At 46.8% G+C, this 15,945-nt stretch overlaps 1 non-coding gene across 1 annotated transcript; it reads right to left on the bottom strand.

The window, feature by feature from the left end:
• Window positions 1-14,292: 14,292 nt before the first annotated feature.
• TRNAV-AAC (transfer RNA valine (anticodon AAC)) lies at window positions 14,293-14,365 on the bottom strand. Its single transcript has one exon. It is a non-coding gene; the product is annotated as a tRNA-Val (tRNA).
• Between the last annotated feature and the right edge of the window lie 1,580 nt (window positions 14,366-15,945).

Here is a 15,945-nt window from a genome sequence, read left to right as displayed (position 1 = left end):
AGCTCCTCGCCCTCCTCCACCGACAAGCGTGGTAGGGGGAGGTTCTACAGGAACTCTTTCTGCAGCTGGGGGTGTGGACCTTGCGAGGAGTACAGCGCTTCATAAAACTCCACTAGCCTCTCTCGAATCTCCTCATCCCTCGTGAGCCTCCTTCCTCCAGCATCTTTGACAGCCAGTATAACCCTCTGCTCCCTGTGCCCCCTCAGGAGGCGGGCCAGCAGGGAGCCCGCCTTGTTAGCCTTAGCGTGGTATCCCTGTCGCACTCTCAACATAGCACTTTCCGCTTTTTTAGTACGTAGAACCCCTAGCTGACCCTCCACCAGCCTATACTCCCTGTAAATCTTTTTTGTGGGGGTCTCTTGTACCCGAGCCCTGGCTGCCTCGATTTCCCCTTCCAATTGAGACTCTAACGCCCTCAGTTGCCTATTCCTTTCCGCCTTTATAGCGATGAGCTCCTCGCTTAAGGTCGCCTTGAAGGCATCCCATCTCGTACTCTGACTGGTATCCGAAGCCTTATTTCTCTCATAGAAATCCTGGATCCTATCCCCTATCTCCTCCCTCAATACATGATCCCTCAAGAGTTCTCTCGGAAACCTCCAGCCCCAGACTCCTGGTCGGTGTCCCCCAAGATGCATAGTCATTTGCACCACCTGGTGGTCCGCTATCCCCAAGGGGCCCACTTCCACCGCTTCCACTTTCCCCAACAAGCTAGCAGACATCCAGATGTAGTCAATGCGGGACTGAGTTTTGTGGACATCTGACAAGAATGTGAACCCCTCTTCTTCCCCCCTGTGCACTCGCCAGACATCCCTTAACCCGGCCTCCTCCCAACTCTCCCTTAACTGAGGAGATGCCACCGCGCCACCTCCTCCGGTCTCCCGCCGGGATCTGTCTCGCACTTTATCCCAAGCAAGGTTGAAGTCCCCCATCAATATCACTTGCCCTCTCACAAAGTCCTCCAGTGTGCGCAGAGTTTCCCGTAAAAACTGCTCCTGACATACATTAGGGCCAGACACAGAAGCAACGGTGCACTCCACGCGTTGTATATACCCCCTCACCATAACGTACCTTCCTTCCCTATCTCTCAGAATATCCTGGAGCCTAAAATTAATGCCTTTCCCGAAGGCCTGGGCCACTCCTCCTTTTTTGGTTGAGCCTGACGCGAACCATAACTGCGGAAAGTCGTTCAGGCGCATGCGACCCTGGTTCTGACGGCGCAGGTGAGTCTCCTGCAACGCCAGCACATCCGGCTTATGGGACCTAGTAAATTGCTCCAGTTTTTTCCGTTTGAGGGGGGGGGGATTCAACCCCTTCACATTATGCGTTAGCCACCTGAAGGTTTCCGGGTGGCCCCAGGCCCCTACTTCGGCTTCCCTCTTGTTCTACCCCAAAACCGCCCGTCAGCACTCCTCCAGACTTCTCCCGCTGCGGGCTCCGGGGTCTACCCTCGCCTTCCATCCTCCTTCTTACTGTCTCACCATCTGTCCAGGCCCTCCCTTTTCCAAAACTAGCTGTGGTTCCCACCCCTCCCCCCTCCCCACCCTGCATCCCCAACTTAGGGTGAGTCCGTCACCTCCCCTCTCCCCCTCTTTCCCTTCCCCATCTCCCACGGACAAAGCTGCCCTTATTCGACCCAAGATGGTCTAAAGATCGCAAATGCCCCCCCCCTCTCCAGTGAATCCTTACAAGGGCCCACCACCCCTATCGCACCTGATAGTCAGGATCCCCCCCGTGTACCCAACTCCACTCCTCCAGCCAACTCAGCGGGGCGTAGCGCAGCTCCCTTCTGAGGCCTTCTCCTTTTTTCCCCCACAGTTGACCATTCCCAAGGCCTCAACCTGGGTCAGGACTCGTTTGCATGAGGGGAGCTTCGATCAGGGGCACCCTCCCAGTCGATTTGCAAAAGCTCGGCTCCCTCCTGTACCGTTGTAATGCGGTTAGGCTTTCCCTCCCATTCAAACACAAGACCGAACGGAAAGGTCCAATTATATCTAATGCCTTTGTCATTGAGCCCTCTCAGGACGGGCCCCATCAATTTCCTTTTCACAAGCGTGCTGGCCGCCAAATCCTGATAAAGCGCTATTTGCTGGCCCTGGTACATGATCGGTTCATTCTGCCGTGCCATCCGCAGGACTGTCTCTTTTTGTGCATATCTGGCGAAAGCCGCCAGCACATCCCTTGGCCTTGGCTTTGCTCCTTTCGGGGGCCTCCCCACCCTGTGGACCCGGTCCAACTCGACCTGCTCCGGGGAGTCCATCCCCAGAATGCCCGCAAAGATATCCTGGATCACTTCTTTCAGGTCCTTATCCTTAACTGATTCCGACAGCAGTTTCACCCTGATGTTAATTCTACAAGACCTATTTTCCAAATCTTCGACCTGCGCTTCCAGATTTCGAGTGGCTACATCTAGTCTTTCGATAGCTTCACTGTTGGCAGCAGCACCTTTATCAATATCCTGCAGACCTTTCTCCAGCAAGTCGGTTCTCTCTGCCAGTTGTCTCATTTCCTGCCAGATTTCCCCTAGGGCCTCGTTCAAGTCCGTTCTCATGAGCTGAAACTGGTCCTGAAACGTCATGGCAAGGTTAGTCTTCAGATTTTTAACCTCGCCTAAAAAGTCCTGCTTTCACATCAGGGTAGACGCCTGCTCTGCGTCCCACGGGGTAGAAACCGCTGCCTCCTCCTGGTTACTTCTCATTCCTGCTCTAGTATCTTGCGGGCACCACAGCGAGCGAAGGGAGCCAGGCACATCACTTGTAGTGTGGAGGGCACGCCCACCCTTGCCCTTAGGTTTCGTAGTCATGGCCCCTACACGCCTCCCTGCAGCCTCCCTGGCACCTATCTCAAGGTGTGTTTGGCGAAACTCCTCACAGTGGGGGCCCAGACTTCCAATTTCCCACGCTCCCTTCCACGCTGGGGCAGCCCTCCTGGCCCACTGGCCTCCGAAGCCCGCAGCCCAAGTCCATCCACTCCAAAAGTGGTCCCTCAAGTGTTCAGAAGTCGAGCTTTCGCCTGCCAATGCGTCAAGGGCCACCGCGCTGTTTCCAGTTATAGTTCAATTCAAGGGGGCACCCCCTCTTTTGGGCCAGCCTAGCGCTCGGGCCCGCCAACCCACCCCCGGGGCCCATAACCCCCCCGGGCGGCAGCAGGCTCCAAACCTACACCTTCCTCCCGAGGGGTGCCGCACTCACTGTCCCCCGCCCGAGCCTCCTACTCCTCACCAATACCGCTGGGTCTCGAGGCGGTGTGTCTCCAGGTAGCCGAGGCACAGGCCCGGGCCCCTACTCCACTGGGGCTCCACCCGGATCCCGTTCGAGGCCCCGCAGAGGGCAGCACGCCAGGCCGACAGTCACTCGTCCACAGGGCCCTCCGCCAGGGCCGCTCCACTGCTCCTCAAGGCCCCCTGCCAGGGCCGGTGAGGCGGTGTAGTCGCACCCACTCTGCCGCTCCTCCATGGCTCCTGCGCTCTCCGGCCTGGGCTGTGTCTCAGCCTGTAGCTTCTTCGGGGGGAACCTCCCACGGGTCTCCCCCACCCCGGACCAGGGATCCGCTGCAGCAACTCCGGCTTCGCAGCGAAATCAGTCCCGGGAGGTCGCCTCACTCCCGCGGGTCGGGGCCGAGGAGACCCGAGCGCCGGCAACCGCCTACTGTTCCGCTCCGCTCCTCCCAGGTCGATTTGCCGGCACTCGTCGCCTGCAGCCTCCAGGCATTCACACTGGGGGGGATTTTCCGATATAATATACTCTGCTGGCGGGGTGGTGGGCACCGCTTGCCTTCGGGGTACGAGGAGCTCCGGTAGCGCGCTCACTCCCTGCCGGCGGCCATCTTGGATCTCCCCGGGTTGGGCTTTATCCAGAATGTTATTTTGGGATATCCACATATTTATTTCCTGAAGAATGTACGTGCAGATGATTTTACTGGGAACATCTGTGAGGGCCAAAAGGTGATAGTTATCTGGCAGGTTCCTCTGTCCATTTTTAAATATATGAATGGTTATGGAAGTATTCCATGACTTGGGTATTACTCCTGTGCCTGGGAGCTTCCGATAGATGATAACTAATACATTGGCCCAGATATCAGCATTTTTCTTATTGCACAGACCATCAGGGCCAGGGGCACGAGATGTTTTCAATTTCATAATGATAGCCCTTAGTATTAAGAATAAGAAATATGTAACAATAGTGTTATGAGGGTTAAGAATCCGTAATAGGTTTCAAAGTCTAATAAAACCAAAGGTTTAATGTGACATAAGTTTGGACTCATAACTCATTTAAGAATATTCGGATGCCTTTTAAAAAAGAGGTATTGTATATAATACATTGCATGTCTGATATGCACGTTAGGTGATGGCGATTGTGTTTCTACAGCCTTTGCTTTAATGTTCATCCACTTCACTCTGGCAAGTTGTTATAAATCTGTATCCTTTACATGTCTTTCAAGTGACTAGAACCCTGTTATAACTATGTGGGTGCACATGCACCTCTGCAAGAGGCACTACATGCATTTTGTACATGCAGCAGCAGATCTGTGCCTGTGGGCGGCCCCGAGTCTGTGCGGGATACTATATGTAACGAGGTAAGGTGCCCAGATGGTTGAGGGGTTTAGGGCAGTCCTATTCTTTACACCAGCCCGCTTATCATGACAAGTTTCTGCAAACTAGCCAAATGCCCCACATTTTGCAGTAGGCTTTGGGGGCCTGATCATTCTCAGACCACTTCTGTGATAGAGGGAAGGTCATGTCACAGCTGCAGGGAAGACCTTGCGGGAGAGAGGGCCCATGTTAACGGAAGCTCTCATATTGCTCCTTGGGTGGCAAACCATCCTGTATGTTATGGGACTGTCCCTTTATGGAGGACTGTGTCCCACATTCCGCAAAAAGTCTATTTGGGACGCAACAAATCGCGACTTTGTGTCTTCTCTGCCCATTATCAGCTGCCAACGCCTTCCTGGCTTGGAGTTCACATATTTCTACCGGATAATTAAAAGGAAGGGAAGCCCAGCTGCTCCTCTGAGGTCTTGGAGGTGGGGTTTGTGGGGAATGGGATAGTCCAGCAGGGAACATAGTTCCACTACTTGTTTTCGTACACTTCGACCACTGGATGCTACTGTCATTTTCCATTCACAGTGGGGGAAACACATCTATGGTCCTATTCTTATTGCTCAATCTGTTTCTGTAACAAGTTATTGTCCGCTTAGCTAATTATATAATTTATGTGCTTTTTAAGGCAGTGCTTTAAAACAATTTATAACTTAAACTTGTGCAATCACACCGTAACAAATGCTTATATAAGCTATAGGTGAGAAGATATGTGGTCAGTTGTTCAATTCGCAGACAAGCTTCAAATCCTGATACCATCACTTCACCAGTGTTTGATCCTGGGAATATCATTTAATCTCATCGTGTCCTATACACTGTGTTTGAGAGTCTCTAGATGTGACAAGGTTTGCAGATTTTGATATTTAAAAAAAATCCTCTCCAGTGGTTTTCGAGACTATAAGGTTCCTACATGTATAATAATAGTGACCATTCATATACTGCACAATACACATTTATTTTTCTCTTACTTCTACATGGAAACTTATTTTGATGTCAGTACCAATGATGTTCTAGAGTATCAAAGATTGATGACACTCAGGGCCTCATTACGACCCAGGCGGTAAGTTACCGCCTGGGTCGTACCCTTACCACCATGGTGTAAACTATGTTTACACCATGGTGGATGCGGATTTACCGCCCCATTCCAAGGTGAGTGGGGCGGTAAATCCCCATTTCCCATTTTACCCTTCCCCATTCCCATTTTTGCCCCATAGGGCATAATGGGAGTGGGGAAGGCGCTAATTACGCCACCGTAAATTACGGTGGCGTTATTAGCACCATGGTCCCTTAGCGCCATGGATTTTAACGCCTGCAAAAAGCAGGCGTTAAACTCACCATGGCGCAAAGGGACCTCGGAATCAGGCGTTAAGGGTCGGCGCCGTTTATGGCGCTGTTAACCCCTTAACGCCTGATTCGTAATGAGGCCCTCAGAATGTTAAATTATGTAATAACACTTCCGATGATATCAATATGTTTGTAATTGTTGCAATTGTTCTAGCACTTCAGCCACCTCCACTGTTAACATCCATGGGAGGGACTGGAAACTTAGGCAGCACACCACTTGCCACAGTACTAATGTGATTTACGCTATCATTTGCCCTTGCAAGAAAGCATATATAGGAAAGACCACCAGAGCGGTGAAATTACGAATAGGCGAACACCGCTTGAAGATTAAAACCAAACAACTTAATGCCCCTCTGAGTAAACACTTTTTTAAATTAAAACATAGCCCAGAAGACCTGCAATGGTGGGCTATAGAAAAAGTATGCGGCACAGACAAGGCTAACGTGGCGACACGTCTTGCGCAAAAAGAACAGCAGTGGATATACCACACTAACAGCCTTACTATAGGCCTGAATCAACAGGAGGAATGGGGCTAAGTTTTTAAAAATATTTAGCTTTCATGCCTCCGTGTATGACCAGTACTGTGTCCGGTTTTCTAATTTAATTACTAAGCGTATTTTCAAGACCATGGCGATAGCGCATAATTGATTTTATACACCTTTAATGTTCCTTTATCTAATAAAATGATGGTTCTGGGTACACATTATGCGTTTGGAAACATCTATATTTGGGCCACAGGACGCACACAAAATGCGAGCATTTGATCTTTTTCATTTGCACACTGATCTGCCTTTGAGATCCTATAATTTGGCGACACAATGCTTATATTGTGGCGAAAATACGTGAGCGTTAGAAGCATCCTTCCTTCGATAGTTGCATACACGACGTTGGTCCTTTTTCTGTGTCTGTGATCGGCGACATACGGCAGTGGTCCTTTGTTTGTAGCTATGCCACCAACATCCTCGACATAAAAGAGGGACTAGCGATTTTCGCCTGGTCTCCTCAGTCTGTCGGGACTCATTGTGGACGACGGTTATTCTGCGTGAGGTAAGCGGTCTTTTTGAACTCTTTGAATTCTTTCTTCCGCTTTTTCGTCTATTACAAAGCACACATTGGAGTGCTTTTCCATGTAGCGCAACACATATTATTGTGTATTTTTCATGTAACATTGGCGTAACACGCTTTATTTCGCTTTATTTCGCTTCTCCCTTAGAAGCGGTGTCTTATGCAGAGTAGGAACTGCTACAGAGAAGGGGCGTCACAGCCTTATCTAATCTCCGAATTGCGTGCACAGAAGATTTTTGGGAGTGTTACGCTTTATATATTAGGTAAGAAGATTGTGCCTCTCTCCGGCTGTATAATTAAAAAGCATATATTGGAGTGCATCGCTTCACAGCGTTAGTGCAACACGCACAATTCTGTTTGTAGCATTAATACAATACGTTTTATTTCGCTTCTTATTCAGAAGCAGAGTTGTATGCAGAGCAGGAACTGCTACATAGAGGGGACGTTACGGCGGCCTCAGTTTCTGTCTCCTTCTTTCATCATTACGAAGTCGGCTTTAATAAGAGACAGACGATGCCGACACTTCATTTACTAAAGCCAAGGAGATTTATTTATTCTTCTGACATTGAGGTAATTTCTTAATATTCTCAAATATTCTGAAAATAGAATTATAATACAGTGGTGACAGAAGAATTGTTCTTTTGCTGTTTTGCATTGTAGGGATCTTTGATGTTCTCAACATCCCTGGAGTGTGCTGGATAACGAAGACAACCTGTATTTGACCCAGCATCTCTAATATAGATGAGAAGCAGGTTGAGAAAAGACCATTTTACCATCTCTAGTATGGTTTCCAGGTATTACTTTAGCTGATTTTTGACTGGAATTCCAAATGGAGACATGGAGGGAGCGGGGTGTTAGATTTGGGAAAACACAGTGACACGAAATTACAGTGTCCCACTAATTGGAAATTATTTTCTCTTTCCTTCTGCATTGAATTCTCTCCCCTTTTGAGGGAGATGGAGGTCTGGACATTATGTGAGGCCTTTGAGATATGCACTGCTCTTTAGTGAGCAATATTTAAATGAATTGGAGTTAACCCTCTCCATTTAGCCAAATATTGTGTCGGTTATAGAGTATGACTTAATTTGTCCTCTCCCCATGTTTGGACTATTGGTATTCACAGAGAGCAACTGAGTGAATTAAGATTTTTTAACAATCAATTGTAACTGTATCATTTGTTTTTCTTTTTAGAAACATTGTTAGATTCATCCCTATCCTGATGAAGACATAGATAACTATTCAAGTCAAAGCTATTTATTAAGAAGCCTGTTTGACTAAGAAGATTTATCTGTATTGGCATCAATAGTCTGGGCACTAATAGTCGATAATTTTTGTCTGGAGTGAACCACTATTATTGAACATTGGAAGTGTTGTTTACATTCCCATTAGATAATTTTTGTCTGGAGTGAACCACTATTATTGAACATTGGAAGTGTTGTTTACATTCCCATTATACAGAAATTGTATCTGTTTACCTGACTGTTTTCCTTTGATTGCATTTTTTCTTGAAAGTGTAATTTGTATCCAAACAATGGAACAGTGGTTGCATTTGCTTCACATTCTCTTTAAAAAATGCAAATGCACTATTTTTAGAGCTGTATTAGTTGAATGAATGTATGAATGTCTGCTATATAGGATGTTTTTTATAAAATGAATTTATTAAAGATTTTTACAACTTATAACAAAATAAAATGAATATTTGATGTAATATCCTTTGTCTTGTTCTTCAGTTGCTCTCGTGTTCCCGGCACCACCACCTGTTTCATTTGCATATTAGGGATCTGCATGTCTTTTGTCACACAGGATCTCAGCATTGCCTAGAGAGGCCCTCAAGAGAAATCCAACAGTTCAGTCCACTATATACATAACAAATCTACAGTGTTATTATTCTGTACTATTTATCTTTAAAAATGCCAAAACAAAAGGGGTGATGGATGGAAGGTTTTGAAATAATCTTAACCTCTGGCATTGATCTGGGCAACCCTCCAGACCACTGTTCTTCACCTGCCAAGCCATTTCAAAAGGGGAAAGACCATATGCAAATCAGGCTTGGTCCCACCCGAAAAGGAGCAGTCCAGCGAGAACTGCTTGGTCAAATGCCTTCTGCACAAGACCACAAGCATCCCCAGACATGTTTCGGCCCTGTTCGGCCTCATCAGTGAGGAGTAGCTTGGGTCTCTAGGCCCAGCAGGCACAGGACGCACGTCTGGGCATGCCCATCCCACTCCAGGTGACAATCGCGAAACAAAACAAAAGGGATGATGGCTGGAAGGTTTAGAACTTGTGTTACAATAAAAGTGGATGCTGGGTAAAGAGGGACAGGAAAAACACTGTATGATCCACACACACCACAAATAGCTTCTGATGCCCTTCCGGGTTTAAAAGGTTCCATGTCATTTCATCGCAGGATGTTTTTTCGCTGTGTTTTTTACCGTGAATTTATTACCGAAAAAACCCATCGAATATTTTTGCCATTATTTTGGAGGGGGAACTCCCCTAACCCCATTCCCTTTTTAATCTATCCCCAAACAACACATACATGCATATCATATTCAAAGTCCCCCCAAAAATTCGATGGGTTTTTTCAATAAAACATTTGTGGTAAAAAACCTGCGAAAAAACGTCCCGCAATGAAAGGACGTTGTACCGTTTAAAGTATCCTACAAAACATTTTTGCAAAGTCGGCCACCCTACTTGCTGCCAGATGATTAATAGGCTGGCAAAAGAAAGAGGAGGAGGTGAAAGAGAGGGTGGAGAGTTGATGGATGGAATAGAATTGATGAAAGTGTATAATGGTGAGAGGAAGGAGTAGAAGCAAAAATGGGTGCACATGCGTTGAGGAAACATGTGAGAAGAAAGGTTTCATTGCGCTGCCTAGCACCTCTATATGGAGTGCAGCACTCTGCCATTTCATGGCAAGCCCCAGCTTTCTAACCCCACCAATTTTGCATATTTGCCATCCTGAGAGCCCCTTTGACATCCAAGGACGCATTTTTGCCTTCAATCAGGGGTGGACTGTCCTATAGGGAACTCTGGAGATTTTCCGGTAGGCCTACGCAGTTGGTGCCTCTTTTGTGTCATATTTCCACATTTTCTCATAGGCAAATGGTTGGGCTTGCTGAAAATGTGTAATATGGGGCCACTTAGAACATTCTTTCCAGGGCCTCTTGTGGTTCCCAGTCCACCCCTTCCTTCAATAATCGTATTCTGTAAACTCCACACAGAGCCCATATAGGATGAAACTGTACATATTGCTCGTGAACACAAATCTATCTGGATTACAAAAAATAAATGTAAGCCTCTGATATACGGATCCTCCCAATCTATTTATGTGTGCAGCCATGCCGGTATTTCATGCATATTTTCTAGGTTTTTACTTTAATATCCCGTTTTCTGTCTATTGTATGGTGTTTAAAATATTATTCCAAGCTTTTCTCTATAAAGTCTGGATGTCTGGTCCTATGCGTATGTGGTAATGCATGTGTGTACAAGGCAGCACTGTGCATTTCTATGTGTGACAGCAGGAGTGCAACGAAACCTACATTTTGGGGGGAGAGCTAACTGGTTATGGGTGGGGCCACTTTAGAAACCGGGCAGGGTAAACTTAGAGGCTCCACCCCTTCTGTTCTATTCCACAGGTTGTCTGGCGGGGAGCCCATATATCCTATCCCCCGGTCCTCAGCCGTCCTTCTACCAACCACCACTCCTCCCCACCTCCCACCCTCTACCCGCCAGAATCAGCTACTCGGTCCAGAATCACACATATGCAAACACATACACACACACACACACACACACACACACAATTACACATTCACTCACTCATTTAAACATCCCATTGACCATACACTCAGCGCTGGCTAATGGGCTGGCTCTAGCCGGATCTCGGGATCCAGCTTGCCTCTGCCCCAGCCCGTCAAACAACCATGCACAGTGCACTTCCATGTGATCTAATGTGCTCTGTGCGAGCGTACCTTGCACACAAAGTCTTTGTGCACAGTGTGCTCGCACAGAGCACATTAGATCACAGAGGCCCAGCGGCATATCGAGCGGCGGGGGCGGTTGGGGCGGAGGGTGTGGACAGCAGCTGTGGAACATTTATCAGTGGGACACCTCTCTCGTTCAGCACCTGTGTGTATAGTTAGTTTACTATGAAAGGCTAGTTTATTATGTATTGTGGTTTGCTTCCAAGACATTGCTATGAATAAAGTATTATTTAAGGACATGACTTGCAAAGCAATCCCTTAATAAATACATATATCAGCTAAACCTTGAATGTGCTCTGTTGCTTAAATATTCCACATCCTGGTTTCACCATTTACCCAAAGTGTGTGATCCTGGGCAAATCATTTAATCGCACTGTGTCTTATCTGCAGCTCTGTAAGTGATTCTGATTCACTTCATAGTATATGTCAATATATCATGCTATTATGTTGCACCACAAAGTTATTTGCCACTTTTTTTTACTTATGGAAACGTATTCTAATGTAATTTCCATGGTGCCTCCAAGTATCAAAGACGATGCTCCTTGCAGTGTCCTTTTCTGTAAAGTCACTTCTGTTGGTGCAATTCATATGCAAATTATGAGGCTTGCATGTATTTTGCCCCAGGGCACCTGGAATGAGCCCTCTATAGACGGGTTTCCTGCATTTGTAATGATCATGCAGTTTTATTTTTTGTGTTATGTGTTAAAATGCCATCTGCCACTATCGTTACGCGCTACGCGCAGCACAAGGCATCTCTAAAAGAGAGCACATCTCTACTGCCAGAAGAGCATCCCACTGACTCCCCATAAAAGAGAGGATCATCTTCAAAGCCCTGACCCTCACCCACAAATGCATTCACCTCGCCGCACCAGCATAACTATCAGAAAGGATCCACCCTGCCTCATCCTCAAGACCAACTAGGACCCCCTATGCCAACCTACTCACCGTAGCCATGGTAAAAAGAGCAAGAGCAGGTTGTGCCAACTTCCATACCTAGCTGCCCTGCACTGGAATGCCCTCCCCACTGCCCTGCGAGCTGAACCTTCACTCACAGCCTTCCGTAAAACCATGAAAACCACCTTTTTCGCCTGATCACCTTACCCCTGTCATGACTTACATCCCCTATGTGTATATTTGAACTATGTATGTTTTATGCATAACATGTATTACATCTCTGTGCTCCAATGTTGTAACTTATGCATAATGTAACTAAGCCTGCTGCAAGTAACAGCGCCACAATGCCCCTGGGCTGTCTGTGCGCTATATAAATGTAAAAAATAAAATAAAATAAAAATCGTTACCAAAAAAGTACATTGGCGGCGGGGGTAGCCAGTTTGGGGACGGGAATGAGACTGTATGGAATTGCAATCACAGCATTTGGGGGGAAAAGTAACAGGCCTTTTTTGTGGCATCCCCCTCCCACACTCTTGCAATGAGGACAGCCCCCAGGTTCGCCGAGGGTCAAAGACCCTTTGACAGAGCAAAAAGAACACTGTGCACAAAGAGCAGAATTCATTTGGAAAACACAATGATCACGAGCCCCCTGCTTCGCAGGCTCTGTAATGTAAACCGCTCCGTGCGAAAACTCTGTGCACCCAGAGCATACTCGCCAACCCTACAGATTTAGGCAGTAGGCTACTGCTTTTTAAGCAGTCCTACCGCCTACAGATTTGGGTGACAGATCCTACTGCTTTATACAGTGGCAGGTAATGTATGTGACTCTAGGGCAGGCTGCTTGAGACTAGGCCCAGGACAAAGCACACAACACATTAATTAGTCTGTCTGTAGAGTGGGCTGGTAGGTGATTACTTTGATTGGGCTCAGACCAATCCACTGACCTGACAACTACGTGACTCTGTCCTGCACTCTTGCCGGTAAAACCCTTAGGTGAACCACCAGTGAAGGCAGAGTGTAACACCACCAGACAGCATCTGCCTATCACACTGAAGGGGGTATCAGTCGCCATGTCATTCAGTGTTCAACTTGCACTGCAGGACAGGTATTGCCCAGGTTGCTACTACAGAGCAGTGGCAAACGTTGCCTACCAGTTCTGTGTGATTACCTTCTATGTAATTGAATTTGGTGTTAACTTACCATTCAGAATTATACATGTTTAACTTCTGAACATCTTTCCATGTTGTGCTGTTTGATGGGTTGTGTATTTTAGAATGCGTCATTGGTGTCAACAATGTATGTTTTGTATTTTCCTGTGATGTCATTGTTATGTGAATGATTTTTTTTTAAAACTTGAAAAATCCTTCATCTTTTTGGTCACAGAATGTTGGCAAGTATGCCAGAGCAGTACATTTTGAGCCCGCAAAGCTGGGGGCTCGGTGATCATTGCCTTTCCCAAATAGACTCTGGTATTTGTAGTCTTGAGAAGATGGCTTGAAAAGTACACAAATCCTAGTAAAATATCTTACTTTGGTTTGTGTACTTTTCAAGTCATGAAAGAAATTGCTCCATTTTCAAACTATTTCCAACATCCTTTGATTGGAGTTCTAATGCCAGCCCCCTCTGAACTGTGCTTCCTTGGACTTCCACTGCTCAGCCAAACTCCGCCCCCACCCCTGGCCTTGTGGCATCACCCTCCAAATGTTTTCCATTTCCACCACTGCATACTCTCACATATTTACGTGCGCACCCAGTCCTCATACCTCATACACTCATTCACACACACACTCATTCATACATTAAATACACACTCCTTGCACCTGCATGCATACATAATGAGGTAACATTTAACACCCTTTCACACTGCCAGTTTCAGAAAAGGCTTCCCTCACCTCTCTGCTAACAAAAAGCAATTGCACTCATTCGCCCCCTCTGAATTTCATTTGTGTAAGGCAGTGCGGTGATGGAGCCTTTCCTGAAACTAGCAGCTTTAACGTTTTGCTGAGTTTGTGTAAATAAATGTTTCTGCACGAACACAGCAAATCTTTAAAGCCGCTGGTTTTAGGAAAGGCTTCTGACACCCATCAGCTCACATTTCCGGGAGGGAGGAGGGGTCTGGCAGAAGCCCGGCCAGGTCATTGGCGTTGCGCGACTGCGTGGCCGTGTGCAGAGTACATGGCTCGTCGGCGTTGGCGATTCCTCGGCCAACACTAACCATATGTTGAGATCTTAAAACAAACAGGTGTTACCCTTTTCAGCAACGCCGACTTCTGAGCTTTAAATTGTATCCAAAGTTGTTAGAATGTGTATGCACCGTAGCAACAAGTGAACTTAGCAATATAAATATTTAAGAGTACATAATTCGTTTTGTGACAGAGAAGAAGTGTTTAGTTTTGTGAAAGAAAAGAATGTTTCCGCCCGGTCTCGAACCGGGGACCTTTCGCGTGTTAGGCGAACGTGATAACCACTACACTACGGAAACTGTCTTGCCAGCTGCGTTTCTGTTTCACGTGATATAATGAGCACACTCTTCTCCCTGTACTGCTTCAGTTGAGCTGTGTACTGCTTCAGTTGAGCTGTTAGCACTTAGAGCCTCAATTTACTTGGGCTTCTATGTTTCTCTTACTACTGTTGGATAATTGTGTTGCTGTAGATTCACCAAACCCTACCCTCTTCACATGCAGGATAGTTTTTAAGCAATATGTTGCCATGGGCAAACAGTTAAATGTGCCCCCAATGTGTGCACGGCTACCTCCTATGCCGCAGCACTACCACTCTCCAGCGCTATACACAACATCAATGGGCTGCTCATGCCTCTGGCACAAGCATGACAGCAGGTGCAGCTTCCATAGCCACAAACCCAAAGACCAAGGGTTATCAAAATCAATTGTGCAGGAAGACTCCCCACCCAGATAAAGACCTTACCCCAGCCAGATCTGCCTCAACTCTCCAACAACTGAGGTATATTAACCTCGTGCTCACTCATTTATCTCAACCTCTTAGAGTCGCTCTGGCAGATGAAATCAGATTTAGCTGAAGACAGAGGCGTCGCTAGAGGTGTGGGGGTGCTATATAGCCCCAGGTCTTTTGGTTGTAGCTCTTGATAGAAGATCAGGGGCTACAACCAAAAGGCTAGCTAGCCCAGAGTCACAACATTTGCGTAGCCCCAGATCTTTTCCAGACCTAGCAAAACCCCTGGCTGGAGACTCCACTGAAATCTGTGGACGGGGTGTCGTGCTAACCGTGTTTATGAACTGACTCTATGGAAAGTGAAACCCACCAAAGGAGTCGAGCGGTGGGCCTCGCCGTTCCATTAGCAAAGGATGATGGTCTGCATGTGATTGCCATAAGTGAGACAGAGGGCAATTCAGCCTGCAGTGCACGCCACACAAATGATCAACATTATGTATGGAAAATAATGCTAAAGTGTGTATGGTTCTTTTGTGTAGTGCAGGAGGATGTCCGGACATTTTTCCAGATATTAGCTAACCACATGGAGGATGACCTATGTGAGTTCAGTGTGCAATATGTTTACAGGAACTGTTGAGAGCCAAGCTCAATACCAATACCAGTAATTGTCAGATAGAACAGATTTCTGACATTTACCTGGTCACTACCACCAAGTAGGTAAAATACCACCTATCCAGGCACAGGTCCACCCTGGTGTGGAGCACAAGGCACCCAAGATCCAGAGAAGTGTGAGAGAATTCCTAGACTTCACTGTGAATTACCCTACGAGTAAGAGACCATAGTAGCTACATTGAAAAATGTAATTTCATAAAAGAAACACTTGACTTCTGTAGTGAATACATTTTCCAAATCAATGTCTCAATGTTCTTTCACTTCACGTAGCCTGGGTCTTCCCTTATCTGCTCAACTTTCCCCCGTTCACTCACATGGACTCACTCTATTTCCCCTCACGCTTCCCTCTCACACCTACCCTTCTCTCTTATTATCCAACTCTCTATGTGTCCTCCGCTCTTATAGAAGAAGGTGAGAATGGGAGGGAAGACACTGAGAAGGATGAGAAGAGAGTTTCTCCTCATACTTCACTGCATATTC

This window comes from Ambystoma mexicanum (genome assembly GCF_040938575.1).
Source record: "Ambystoma mexicanum isolate Mex_15411 chromosome 12 unlocalized genomic scaffold, UKY_AmexF1_1 Mex_chr12_unloc.2, whole genome shotgun sequence".
Lineage (NCBI taxonomy): Eukaryota > Metazoa > Chordata > Amphibia > Caudata > Ambystomatidae > Ambystoma > Ambystoma mexicanum.
This window is presented reverse-complemented; position numbering and strand designations above follow the sequence as displayed.